This window comes from Filicampus tigris, chromosome 20 (genome assembly GCF_054856515.1).
Source record: "Filicampus tigris isolate MCC_2025a chromosome 20, RoL_Ftig_1.0, whole genome shotgun sequence".
Taxonomy (NCBI): Eukaryota; Metazoa; Chordata; class Actinopteri; order Syngnathiformes; family Syngnathidae; genus Filicampus; species Filicampus tigris.
The window spans coordinates 5,837,548-5,851,132 of NC_141236.1; the positions used below are offsets into that span (position 1 = coordinate 5,837,548).

Consider the following 13,585-nt stretch of genomic DNA (forward strand, 5'->3'; position numbering starts at 1 on the left):
TGTATTGTCTGGTAAAAAATATGTTTGTCTGATAGAAATTTTCTATCTACTCACCAGTTGTTGGGTACTCCACATGTCCATGGTTAATAATACATAACATATATATTTTTTAATGTAATTACATTCTTAAAATATTAAAAATAACCAATTAAGGAGTAAACATTATATAAATTAAATATTATATTGAAACACGATTTTGTAAAACATTTTAAATAATAAAAACAAGTAAAATAAAGCAATGATATTCAAATTAAAATGATCGTATTAATTAAAATACTGTACCTTCTCCCTTGCCCCTCACTTCTCCACCAACAACAAAAGTCTAGTCAAGTGTTACTGGCTCAGAGAGGGTCACACCATCCACTCAGAAGCACCTACTCTCCAAGATGTGAAATACCCAAAGGACAGCAAAGATGCTAAAAGACTCAACAGGGCAGTTGCAGAGTTTATCTGTATGGATCAAGTGCCAATACTGTATATTCAGTAAAGAAAGCTATGAAAGTTATTGTTCCCAAAGTCCATTTTAAAATAAAGGAAAATATTGACATTGGAGTGTTTAACCATGTTTAAGGTGAATAAAAATATAAAAATATTTCTCATCCTTACTGTTGTATAGACGATACAGTGTTGTTGTTGATGTTGTTGATGTTTGAAGAGTCGTTGCACAATGTGTCAAACACGCTTTTCTTTCCATTTGAATTGAGCCTACTCATATCGTACAGTCGTACACATTCTTTCGCCTACGGTCGATGGATAACTCCATATGATAAACATTGCTTGCCAAATACCTTTGCGATCTCCTGTCCAGTCGGTGGCGATATGCACCAAGGAGATGTAACTCGAGATGTAAGACATTGAAGACGAAGAAGAAGCAGCGGCAGAAAAAGAAGACGAAGAAGAAAAAGACGAAGAAGAAAAAGACGAAGAAGAATAATTGTACACTACACATCCACTTCAATGACTAAATCTCCCGGTGGTTGGCAGATGTGTCTTCAGTGAGTACTTTAAACATTTTTTAACTATTTTCCATTTAAATACAAATGTGTGTATGTAGGAGCATAATTACGACACTGAGGCATTCTAGTAGTAGTTTGTTTATTGTTACTCGTTACGTCACTGGAAGCTCGCTAGCTATCTAAAACAATATCAACAATAACATTTGGTATTTTGATATTATTTGCACTGTTACACCTGATTGTAAGATTCTTTATAAGATGTACAACTGTTAATTTGTTAAATTGCATAGTAAATGTTAATAGAAATAAAAAAAATATCAACAAAGGCGGTCGTTAGCTAGCACGCCCACACGTAGAACTCAGCTGTCAATCAGAAGTCAATCAAGGAACGCGTTTGACTTGACTTGTTGTTTTGTATGTTTACTACCCCAAAGCTGATGTCCACAATAGAAGAGTGATGGCTTCATAGATAGAGATGTATCTCAAAATTATTCACACAAATGCATGCGTCATTTTACACGTGTTTTTCAGATCCACAAATCTTTGTGATTTTCACAAATGTATTTCACTTATATAACTAAATATTTATGTTTTTGAATAGAAAGATTTATTTGCACCAAAATGTGCTTTTCATGTCCACAAATATATTCGTTTTTTTCCCCTTTTTTATGTTGTGTGTGCATTTATCATGGCTTATTGTGTACATAAGTGTCGAACGTGCGTTTGTGGATCAGCAGGCACGCGGTTTCAAGATGTTCTCACACGCACATATACAAGACCGAGATATTTACATAATACTGTATGTGGAAAGGCCATCCTTACTATTTCCACTAGGAGGCGGTGTTGCTGTTTACATTTAATGGAATGCGCTGTATCCAGTTTTTTGTCTGAAAGTTTGAAACTGAAAAACGGAAATCCATGATCTGATCTCTTATGTGTTTATTTGACACAACTTGGGAAACAATACAGCCGTCATTTGTTTCCCTCAAGCTTATTTTGCCTTGTCATGAGGACGTTCTTCTTCGTCTTCTACTCCTCCTCTTTGTCTGCTGCTACAGGCATAGAAGAAGAGTTGGGAGCAGAAGAAGAATGCCTTACTTGTACATCAAACATTAAAAGTGCCTGTTTCAGGTTTTTTTTTTCCATTTTCTATTTCTGCAGCAAAATCCGAAAAAGATTTGTTATCGGATTTATTTCATTTAGGTTTTTTTGAACGAATATTGACAAAAGATTTTCTTTACTACCCTTATTGTTTTGAAAATCTAATCACCAAATGATACACGGATTGTTGGAGACAGAGACGCTGCCCTCTAGCGGACTGAAGTTGGATGGCCTTTCAACACATGTGAATCAATGTTGACAACTGCTGTGTATGGGGTTGATGACACCGAAGTAGATTTTCACTCGCGTAACATCCGACCGAAAAAAATCCCAGACCACAGTATAAAAAAAAAAAAAAAACATTTATAAAAAATCGTGTCCCAACCCATCCGGGTGAAAGCGACTTCTATCCCGCCCTGCTCCGTTTCAGCATGACACACACTCTCGTGCCGCTCCCTATTTTAGAAGTCAGATAAATTAAGTAAATAAATAAATAAAGTTGCATTTTCCTCATTTATTAAATAGTTTGTTGCCCCCTCTCCTCAAAGGCTCTCTATTTTATCAACATTTTTTTCCTGCTACAGGGCTTTTGCGCTTTTTTTCCTTTTTTGGTTTGTTACAGCATGACCATATTTGCTGATGTATAGTCGTCTCAGTTGGCATACCGTAGTTTCGTATATAAAGATCGACAGTGACTCGATATACTGTATTTGCAAAATATTTTGCAGTAATAAGAAGTTTGTTTTGCAACAAGTAGCGTCTGACGAAACAGGTCAATACTTTATATGACTTGAAAAGAAGACAAAAAGGAAACAATAGCAAAAATATATTGATAACATAAAAAATACATGTTTATCATTTTTTAACACCTTAAAAAAATTGAACATGAAAACATTTACGTTTTTTTACACACTACTGTTATTTTTATTTATATCCAGGACTTGACGAAAGTCTTCAGGCACCAAAAAAATATATATATATATATTTTTTTTTTAAGCCTTTGGGACTGGGTAGTAAACATATCATCATGTCTGACATCCCAACCACTAGAATGAAGGATCGAAGCTCCATCTAGGCCTATGTCATTGTTTTGATATTTTGGGGGTTATTAACATTTTAATGCATTGATGCACTTATTTCTGTAAGAGTGTGACGTGCTCGACTGTATTTGAACGCACCTCGCGCCTCGGCGAGCGCGAGCGTTCCCGTTCCCGCTATGATCCGTTTGAACCAGTGATCGCTGCAAGTTAAATTGGACATTCGTTAACGTGGCAAAGTACACGACCAGACTCGGATATTCCGAGAGGACCAATTTACCATGACGCGCGTCACACGGGCTTATTCCGCTTTGTGCGCGCAGTCCGACAGACGGACACAGTTGGAGCGCCTTTGCCGTTTGCGCGATTGAAATGTCAGCCTCCAGTGTGGGAATATCTTAGAAATGGCATGACGTTGGTGTCAAAAAGAAATACGGGTGTCCGCTGAGCCACAAATGCCCATTCGACAATTCACACGCAGAGTCATGATAAATGCACACACAACGTTAAAAAACGCACGTGAAAATCATCAATATATTTGTGCATCTGAAAAACACGTGAACATCACTGATGCATTTGTGTGACTACTTTTCAGGTAATCTCTCCCCATGTTCACCTGCTGCTGGTCGTCTACCTGCACATCTCACCATCAACATATTCTTCAAAGGTACTGCATGCTGCTTGTTCCTTCCATTTTCTTCTGTGTAGCATTATGCCTCTGGTGACTCGAGAGGGTCAAAACATTATTTTAAAAATATACTTTTAGTTTAAATCATGTCTGTTAGACCTATTGGAAAAAATATTGAAGTACATTAAAATGTACAGTATATTTTTATTATGTGAATGTTTACTCATTTTACAATACTGTGTTTAAAAATAATGAATGTGATTTCTTATCATTTTTCCTTCAGTCCAAAAGAGTTCTCAGGTGCTTAAAAGAACAACCTGGGGCTTTGTGACTACAGCTAGGGCTGCTCAGTGTTGATAACTTAGTATATTTTTTGCAAAAAAGTTGTGACTTTTCTAACCCCTCTTTGTTTATAAAAAAATTAAAAATAATAAGCAAAGAGCAAGTTACCAAGGTTATTATAGTTAAATAAAAGTAACGAAAATTCTAAAACTGAAATAAAATAAAAGTACTTTTACAAAAATGAAAACTGAAAGTACCTTTTATAGAACTAACTATAATTATAGTGAAGATGTGCTTCGTTTTCTTCTTTGTCACTGGTCTCCCATGAGCCTGGGATGTTCATTTGAAATGTAATTCTTTTAGTATTCCTGTATGTCAGTGAAGAAGGACCGTCCGTCCAACAGTCATTTGGACTAGCATGACTTAGTCATGAACGGGACAAAAACTCCCTATATTAAAAAAAAAAAACTAAAATGAAACATTTTTGAAAAAATAAAAATTAACAAACCTGCTCCAATAAACAATTAAAAATAACTGAATTAAAAAAAAAAAATCAAAACGAATTAAAAACTATAATGAAAATTCACAACTGTTATGAACATTTAGTGACTTTTTGTCTTGCCATAGGAGATTGTCCCTTCCTCTGGGTTCAGACTGCAAATGAAGCCACCACTCTGGTGAGCACCCCTAAAGATTGATTGTAGAGGCAGCTTTTAAAGACAGAGCTGTCAAATTGTATGTTGGCAATAAATGCCATGTGCTGGGGTGTGACGTTGCCAGACAGAAAGAGCATCCACCCCAACATCAAGAACATAGCCAAACCTTTGAGTAGCCAAACACAAGTGCAGCTTCACTGAGAGGCGTCTTGATTATGTTTCTGAGCAAAATGTTGTTGCTTTTTTTATACTGGCGATTGCAGTGAATAAGTTATGAAATAGATAAGCCGTTACAGAAATGTCAATTCTATTGTAAATAAATTAAAAACCTCAAAATAAATCCAAAGACCTTTCAATTATTAAGAATGTCATGACGTATATTAATTGGTCCTGAAAAAAAATATTAGTTCGTGCTATCAATTTATTTGAAGTAATTAATGCAAAATTTTACATAAATCGTAATCACATTTTTTTTTTTCAACTATAATTTTAGATGAAGCTTGTAAACAGATTTACTTTACTTTTTTTTTTTTTTTAATTCCAAGATTTTGCTAAAGTACCGGTATATTTCGATTCAGAGGCTGTTCAAATAGCTTTCTTTGATCCTTGTATATGATTCTTTGACTATGTGGGGATGGAGCCTTTTCTGTTGCTGGTCCTTCCTTGGCTTTGGAATGACCTTCCATTCAATGTCAGGCAAGCCCCCTCTCTGTCCATATGCAAAACCCGTTTGAAGAGACATTTCTAGTCTTTGACTTTTGATCCAACGTGAGACTGACACTTTTCTGCTGCTTTCCAGTGTCTACTGTAATTAGTCATTTGTGTTTTAATTTACTGCATTCACATTGTAATGTAAAGTGCTTTGTTACAGCTGCAGCTGTTATGAAATGTGCTGTAGAATTAAAGTCGTATAGTATAGAAATACCACTGCTGAACGATATGCCAAAGACATATTTTGGATTTTTCCAATGAGTAACTTTTTAAAGTTAAAATTACGTAAAAGTCCATCTTTGTCTGTCTTTGTACCAGTGACTCTCCTCATTAGTTTGGCTGCAAGATGAGCAGAGGTCAGCTGCCACAGGAATTAAGTCAAACAGAGTTCTTTTTTTTAACGCTTTATGCATTCTAAATTAATCAACTGAGGTAACGCTTTAGTTTTGACAGTCCTAATTAGAGTCCAAAATTGCATTAATGGACAATTTAATATGATATTTCCCAGATTAATAATTTCACATTCTAATACAACGGATTATTTGGGCCAGGTAAAAAAACAAAACAAAAATGTGTAATCTTACATTGTCAACTTAAAACGTTGTATACTTTTGAGAAAAGTTGTGTATTTTGGAAAGTAAGGTAATTGTGAGAGCCAATGCTTTGAAGTATTATTTTACAGTACTTATCAGATAATGTAATGTTGTAAAGTGACATTTTTACAAGGTGAGGCAAAGGAATGACATCAAGGGGTTCAGATTTCTGCATGTTGGAGTAGTTTTATTTTTTTTAATTTCAAACTACTCTATCTTAGCACATGGGCGGAGGATTTTCAGTTGGAGGACTTTGAGGCCCTGCTTGACCAGTTGATTGAAAGGCGCATGAGTAGCTCATTGGATGTCAGGTGTGGAGAGAAATGCTTGCACCAACTGATTGCTCACACAGATGCATGACGTGTGTGGGCACATTTGCAAATGTTAAGTCAAACTATACCACCTTATTTTACTCATAAGATGACTTGAATCTTGAAATAGACTATTTAGAATTTTTATGTACAGAAGAGTGTTACTTACTGCTTTTATTTTCTGCCTGAGCAGATGGATGGAGGAGGCTTGGGCCTCAAAGGTGCAGCCGACGGACTTGTGGGACACGCATTTGGACCCATGTGAGTATTGAGCAACGTTGTGTGCTTGACGAGCTGATGTGTGATGTCACATGGCACCACAAGGTGGACGTGAGTGCACTCAACTTCAACTTTTGCTTCATGCACTGCACGACACCATCGTCAGACACTTCTGGATATGTTTCTGAATGACAATAATGTGGGCCAAGGTAGTTAAAAATAATGTCATTAAAAAAAAAAAACGTCTATTTTTGACTAACTTGGTTCACATCAGTGTCATTTAAAAACATGTCCAGCAGTGTGTGATGATGGTGTTGTGCTGTGCACTTAGTTTTTGCCCCAGTGCGCTCACGTCCCCCTTTGGTGCCATCGCCAAAGTGTGTGCACGTCATTTGAAGTAAGTGACATCACACATGAGCGCGTCAAGCAGGCAACACTTCAGCTGCTTTCATCGTCGATGTCTGTGTGTGCAACTTGAGTTAGCTCACACAAACATTGACTGGTGAAATGCTTTCAAATTGTCATGTTAGCTTCTCTGTCCAATAAATAGTTTAAGTTGAATTGCAGTCTTTGTGTTTTATTGGTAAATCTGCCCTCATTTGAAGCCTTTCATGCGTGTCGGTTGCTGCAGTGGAAAACTATTCCAAAGGCCGCTTGAAGTCTTGAGGTGAGAGTTGCACGTCAGTCACGACTACTGTGGACACAAGTGTCACATTACTACTCCTGTTTGTCTCCTCATGACTCAAAACTGGAGCAATCTTGAAATTCATCGAGCTTTGGGTCATGTGAGATTGAGGGGAATAGTAAAAGACTTGCGTCTCATGTAGTGACTGAAGTGCAACTTTGACCTGAAGACTCAAAAGTGCCTTCCCAAAAACTATCTGCTGCTAGGACTGCCCCTAACTCTGCCCAATTTTGGATCCACCAATCACGGTGTGGCTCGAATTTGCATAGCCAATCAGAATGCAGTAATTTGCATAACCACGCCCACTTTTGGGAATCCGACCAATCACAGTGGTCCTAATTTGCATAGCCACGCCCACTTCGGAATCCCACCAATCACAGCGCTTCTAATTTGCATAGGCCCGCCCACCTTTCAACCAATCACAGCCTTTTATCCGCATTGCTCCACCCACTTCCAGACCCATCAGCGAATCAGAAAGCTTTATTCCAGCCTTGCCACACCCACTTTCCCAGAATATTCCCCCCTCCCCCCCAAAAAAAAAAATTGGGGAAAAAAATATTTTTAGGAAAATATTTTTGGAAAAAAATATTTTTAGAAAAATATTTTTGGAAAAATATTTGTGGGAAAAAATTAGAAAAAATATTTTTGATTTTTTGTTTTGTTACTATGCTTTAAGCAAGTTTGTTGTGGTGTGTAAGAATGAAGTTAAGAGCTTAAGTGTCATTTGTAATCAAGCTTTATTTTGCAGAGTAGACAATCACAAACAAGTTGCAAGTTGGATGACAGTCTGCTGGTTGCTGCGTGCTCAAGTGGTCGGCCAGCAAGAAGAATGAAGACAAAGTTGCAAGTCGGATGACGGTCTGCTCGTTGCGAAGTGGTCGGCCAGCGAGAAGAACTTCGGCAAGTGTGGACCTAAGACAAGAAAAACATCTGTGAGTCAAAAATTAAGTCAACGTCTGGTGCAGAAGATGTTTGGGGCTGGAAACCTACCAGCGATCAGGACTCAAGTCTTCACAGGTGCGTTATGATGGATGATCTTGTTCCTTGCCGCCTAAAAAGGGGAAGAAAAAACGAAAGTATTGGGTCAGAAAAGTTGTCATGAGGATAGTGCAGTGAACATTTTTTTTTAAAGAGCATACCTTCAAAGTGTAAATGTCTCCCATTTCTTCTCAGGCTGCCTCCACGTTTGGCTTCAGCACCTCGTGGATGAGCAAGCAACAAGGCAAAAGTGTTGCTGCTTGTCGCTGGCTGTGAGCAGGTACTGGATCGTGCTCCACACTGGACACAAGAACAAATCATTCAACTTTGTCAAGACAACTGAACATGCTTGCTGAAATAAAATGTTCCTTTTCTTACCAGCAGAGGGCTCCTCCTCAGGCAGACGCACTTTGAGTCATGTTGCAGCTCGTAGCACTCCAGTGGCGCCATCTGCAGGACAAAAAACATGAGTAGACAATTCTATTACTAACCTCAAATGCAGTCATCTGGAACACCATGGCGACAAGTTGGATAAAATGTAAAGTCTCCTCGTTGCTGCATGGTCAAGTCGTCAGTTGGCCAGCGTGTGGACCTAAAGACAAAAGGTGAGTCAAAAGTTAGCCCAAACGCTTATGGCATCAGCAACATATGTAGTGTTTCACCTTTAATCACAACTCTTTAAAATATTTTGATTTACTGTGGACTGGAACCTTCCACTGCGGCAGCTGGTCGAGCTCCTGAAACTCTGGACTGGTGCAGAGACTTCTTCCTGACAGACAAACTTGCAAATACCGCAAACAATGGACCAGACAAGCTGCTATTTTTACTACGTTTATTTGCATGTCATAATATTGAAAACGTTGGCAGCTTTGAGGACCTGCCACATTTATGGAGAATTTCTTTGCCCAGCATGTGGAAGAATCCCTGACGGCACTCTTACTGGAAGCTGCAGTACATGCCAAGTCCAAGAAAAAGCAGGAGAGTGCTCTTTCAAAATGCAGAGTTTTTAGTAGCCCGTGCAGCCGGTCAGCAATTTGATCATCATGCCACCTAGAAAAAACAAAACAAAAAAAAAAACAGTCAAGTACATTGCTCAAGTTTGTCTTTAGCAACAGGTCCCAACCTTGACCAAGAGGAGCTGACTTCACAAGTTGATACACGCTGCACTGAGCAGGTTATTCAGCGCCACCTGGTGGACAAGAGCAGACAAAAAGGTAAAGTATCTTGTTGACCAGGGTCTTCAAACCCGTTCCTTGTGGGTCACTGTCCTGCCATTTTTCCATTGCGCCCATCTGAAATAGAACATTCAGAAAACCAGCCGTCAAGGAACAGGATTGAGACCTCTGGCTGCAACTTTGACAAAACTGCAGAGGAAAAAAAAAAAAATGCTCACTTGATACACCGCCATCTTGTTTCACAGCTCTCAATGAAGTTCTGGCATGACTGGAGGAAAACCAAAGAAGCAGAAGTTTGGATGGGACACTGCTGGAAAGTCACACCAGGTCTCCTGCCCCTCCTTCGGTTTCATCCAGAATCCTGGCTGGTGCTTCTTCCTGGAGTGATACTGCAACAAACATTAAAGTTGCCATTGAGTCCATGTTCCCACCTGACACAGCTGTCAAATCCAGGTCCAGAAAGTAAAACCCCATCCACAGTTTGGCTGTAGCCGCAGGTGCTTCCACTCAACCGGCAGGTAAACGAGCTCCCCAGAAGCTTGTTGAGTAGAAGCACCTGTGGCGCAAGTCAAACTGTGGCTGGGTTTTCACTAACTGGACCTGACACATTTTTGCTGATTGAGATGATCCCAGGAGGCTTCTTGGTCAGCACATGCTGAAATAATTAGTAAAAAATGTGTACACGTGAATGAAAGAGTGTGTGTTTTACATGTGAGGAGAGCAGAGCTGGACACCTCTTCAACATCATGGTGGCCTGAAAGACAAGGGAATGTAAGCATTTGACTAAAATATTCAGCCTGACAAGCTAGTGGCTCATGATATCTTTACCTGTATATGAAAACACAGAAATTGTGCCAATTTGCAGTCAACCTGGCCCTTTTGTTTTAGATGGAAGCCTGTGGACAGAAATGAGACGGTTAACACGCATGCATGATAATATACTTTATTCAGTTTATTTGTGAAGTGTTGACTACTTACCTTCGGCAAAGCAGCACTTTAGTCCAAATGCTGGAAAAGGTTTGAGCAAACGCTTCGTTAGTCATCGTCACACAAAGTAGCTGCATTACTGTTGAATAAACATGAATAAATATTTAAATTACTGCATCCGTCCATTTATCAGTATGTACGTTGCTAAAACGCATTTTGGTGCAATTTAAAGTCGTAGGAAGCGTTAATAACCAACGCTAGCGCAAACGCTTTAACTTGCCATGTTAGCAAGGCGTGAGCACGCCAAAAGTGCTACTTTAAGTTCAAAGTGAGTAAAAAACCAGTGAGTCTTGAGAGGCTACTAAAAGATTGAGCACTCACCTTATCAAAGTTGTCGATGAACTTGTGGAAATGTGTGCGGAGCAGCAGGAGGACGACGGGAGGCTGACAGCGAGCTGAGAAAGAATGACTCCGCTCTCGTTCCCCGACTTAAATAGGTTTCCGGCGATGACGTCACTTCCAGAGGAAAAAAAAAAAACAAAAAAACTTATTTAACACGGAAAGCTAAGTAATCGACGCTCGTAAAGAAGTTGTTACATTGAGAACGCGGGAGTGAAATAATATAAGCATTGTCATAAATGCTTAGCGGGGTTCGAACTTGGGTTGTTTGATAACGAAGGAGTGATGTTTACCACTCGACTATCTCGTCATGTCAGCCACTGGCCCTCATAGTAGTATATATCAGGCATGGTGACGCAGAGAACGCAAATGTGTAGATAACTGGATATATATTTGACCAATCGACCTTTCCCAAAAGATCTGACATGGTCGAATGGTTAGTGTCGTGACATGGTCTTTAGGGGACCCGGGTTCGATTCTTGCATGGTTCCCAATTTATTTGTGAAGGAGCAAAGAGTGAGGATCGAACCCGAGTCTCCGAAACACCACGCTACTTATTATACCACTCGGCCATCTTGTTGGAGAAATTTCGAATTTTTATTGTGTATTTATTGGATTGTGGTCAACAGTAGCCTTCCAAACTGCCATTCCCCGAGCCGCTTAGTTACATAAAAAAGGGAAATGTAATGGGTAGAGGGTTGGCATCCCTCGTGAAGTGGTCACTTACACTGCTGACATTCCACGTGGACTTTGTGATGACACTCAAACTAAAATAACCCCCAACCCAGCAGTGTTTACTACCACTGACTTCACGATGTCATCCATCAGGTGAGAGTTTGTCAACTTGGTTTGAAATTGAAGACGAATATGACAAAGAGGCAATGTAGTCTGTTACTTTTCTTTATTGGTGATCGTGAATAAAGTGGTTGAATTAAACACAGACTCCTTGTCTGCTTCTGTCACAAACAGTCGCAAATGTTTAGTTCGTGTTTCAAGATGCTTTGTCGATAAAGCCAACTCTGCTGAGAGGTTGAGAAGCGTCTGTCTCGTTGGTTGGGGGAGTGGGTGGGTCGTTACTGGTCCGACACGACTGAAGCCTTTAACCTGCAACATACAACGTAACATGGTGAAATCAAATTTAATAATAACAACTACTAATAAGAAATATTCCCAATAAAGAAAAAATGGGAAGACTTTCCGAGGGCCCCCCAAAGTATTACGTGTCATCAGGAATATACATCACCGCTCATCCACCGCAAGCTGTTGCCATGGTTATAAGGCACGCACATCACAGTCGTTTAGCAAGCTTCTGAAGATAGGTTCATGCACATTTAAACGCCGATGTGCTGTCCTTTCCCGTGTCCACGTTTATAGTTATCACAGAAGAAGATAATTATACAACACCCTAGACTGCTCCCTGCGTGCTGTTTAAAGGTTTATTTACATCACCGCTAATTTTGGTTAGTATGTCTGCCGTTTACAATACCGTTTGATAGCATTTAGCTAGCGGACGTTCGTTGTTTAATCACTTGTTTTACACGCCAGTGTTGCATGGAACAATAGGTTGGAGTGACAATTAAACAACTTGAAGTAAGAACTTTTGCCTCTTAGAAGTGGTTGAAAAGTCCCTTGCCCTGAGATCATCTTGAATGTAGTATAGGCCAATGAGAACACGTTAAGTTAATTTGCCTGAATTCAGATGACTACTAACGTTTGACTATTGTACACAGACTCGTGTATTGTACATACATATTTGACAAGATTGATATCATACATCGGGTCAGTAATCCAGTCTTCCTGCAGACGTTTGTAAGGATCCAAATCTCCAATCACACGCAATTTCCCGCACACTCGCCTGCCTGTTTAAAGTGTACTTCTCCATCTGTACAAATTGTTAAAATTCACTTAAAACTTGTAGTCGCGTAAACTATCAAAATATTCCCACTCACTAGCTGCATTCGCAGAGGAAGAACGCCCCGCCGCATGGGATTGTGGGATACACTACTATTTTTAGCACCATGGACGGAGTACACGATTGTGAACAAAATGAATACAGAATCCAATTTCATGGTTATATTTTTATGCAAAATAGTTTGTTTTTTTTAAAAACCAGCTAAAATTGTTTGTTGTTTTCAGATTTGAGTTTCAAAATAAAAAATATAAAACACGGAAGGTCCCTATATATTCGAGTATTAGTTTAATTAAATTGCTTTCATGTAATCTTAATAGAGTATTTTCTTCTTTGCGTCGTATTTCATTTGACTGCATTGCTTCTAGTACATGTTGATGTTTTTATGTCCAATCAGCAGCCATGTCAAATTAATGGGCGTTCAGAATCACTGGCAGCGCTGCATGGCCGAGCAATGCCAATTATATTAGAAGAGGGACTGTTTAAAAATTGAACCGCGATGGTTCTTTGTGATGTCAGCATTTTCTGTCCGCCTATTGGATGGTCTGAACAGACCACTTCAGTTCAGCAATGTTCTTGGTATACCTAGTGTGAATCACACTCATGCCACAGCATCTGGATTCAAAGGGCCGCTCCAGAATATATGATTTGTTGAAGCCATTCTCTTGTTTACTTAGGCTTATTGAGAATAGCAAACATAAAAAGAACAAATAAAAAGTAAAGGTGTGTCCCTGTAAGGAGTTTATTTTTGGAGCAATGACGAAACTGTATTGGAATATCGTAAATCACTTGCAATGTTAAAAAAGCTTTAAAAATAAATTTAAAAAAAGATATAAATCGGAGAAACTACAATTCTCTAGAATCCTTTGCTGTGTTAGCATTAGTATGATAAAATTACATTTCGGTATGTGTAAGATAATGATTTGACTATATGCGCATATAGTGAGAATGTAAGACAGTTTCGGGGTTGACTTTCCCTTGAAGGTGAGTTTGGAACAACATAAAACAAAAGCAACAG

The 13,585-nt window shown here is 39.0% G+C and overlaps 2 long non-coding RNA genes across 9 annotated transcripts; one reads left to right on the forward strand and one right to left on the reverse strand.

Moving 5' to 3' along the window:
* Window positions 1-867: 867 nt before the first annotated feature.
* Window positions 868-11,532, forward strand: LOC147127992 (uncharacterized). Of its 7 annotated transcripts, none has more exons than XR_015083812.1 (9): window positions 868-995; window positions 3,690-3,761; window positions 4,632-4,681; window positions 6,186-6,275; window positions 6,469-6,536; window positions 7,928-8,196; window positions 8,353-8,437; window positions 8,539-9,371; window positions 9,578-11,532. It is a non-coding gene; the product is annotated as an uncharacterized LOC147127992 (long non-coding RNA). The 7 variants fall into 7 exon arrangements; XR_015083811.1 differs by lacking the exon at window positions 6,186-6,275 and having other exon boundaries at window positions 8,539-8,762; window positions 8,883-9,371; XR_015083809.1 differs by lacking the exon at window positions 6,186-6,275.
* Window positions 7,898-10,782, reverse strand: LOC147127993 (uncharacterized). 2 transcript variants are annotated; one of them, XR_015083807.1, is made up of 11 exons: window positions 10,641-10,774; window positions 10,311-10,340; window positions 10,161-10,228; window positions 10,042-10,086; window positions 9,551-9,721; window positions 9,281-9,346; window positions 8,820-9,207; window positions 8,536-8,749; window positions 8,319-8,457; window positions 8,170-8,230; window positions 7,898-8,091 (listed from the first exon to the last, which is right to left on the reverse strand). It is a non-coding gene; the product is annotated as an uncharacterized LOC147127993 (long non-coding RNA). The 2 variants fall into 2 exon arrangements; XR_015083808.1 differs by having other exon boundaries at window positions 8,536-9,207; window positions 10,641-10,782.
* Window positions 11,533-13,585: the final 2,053 nt, after the last annotated feature.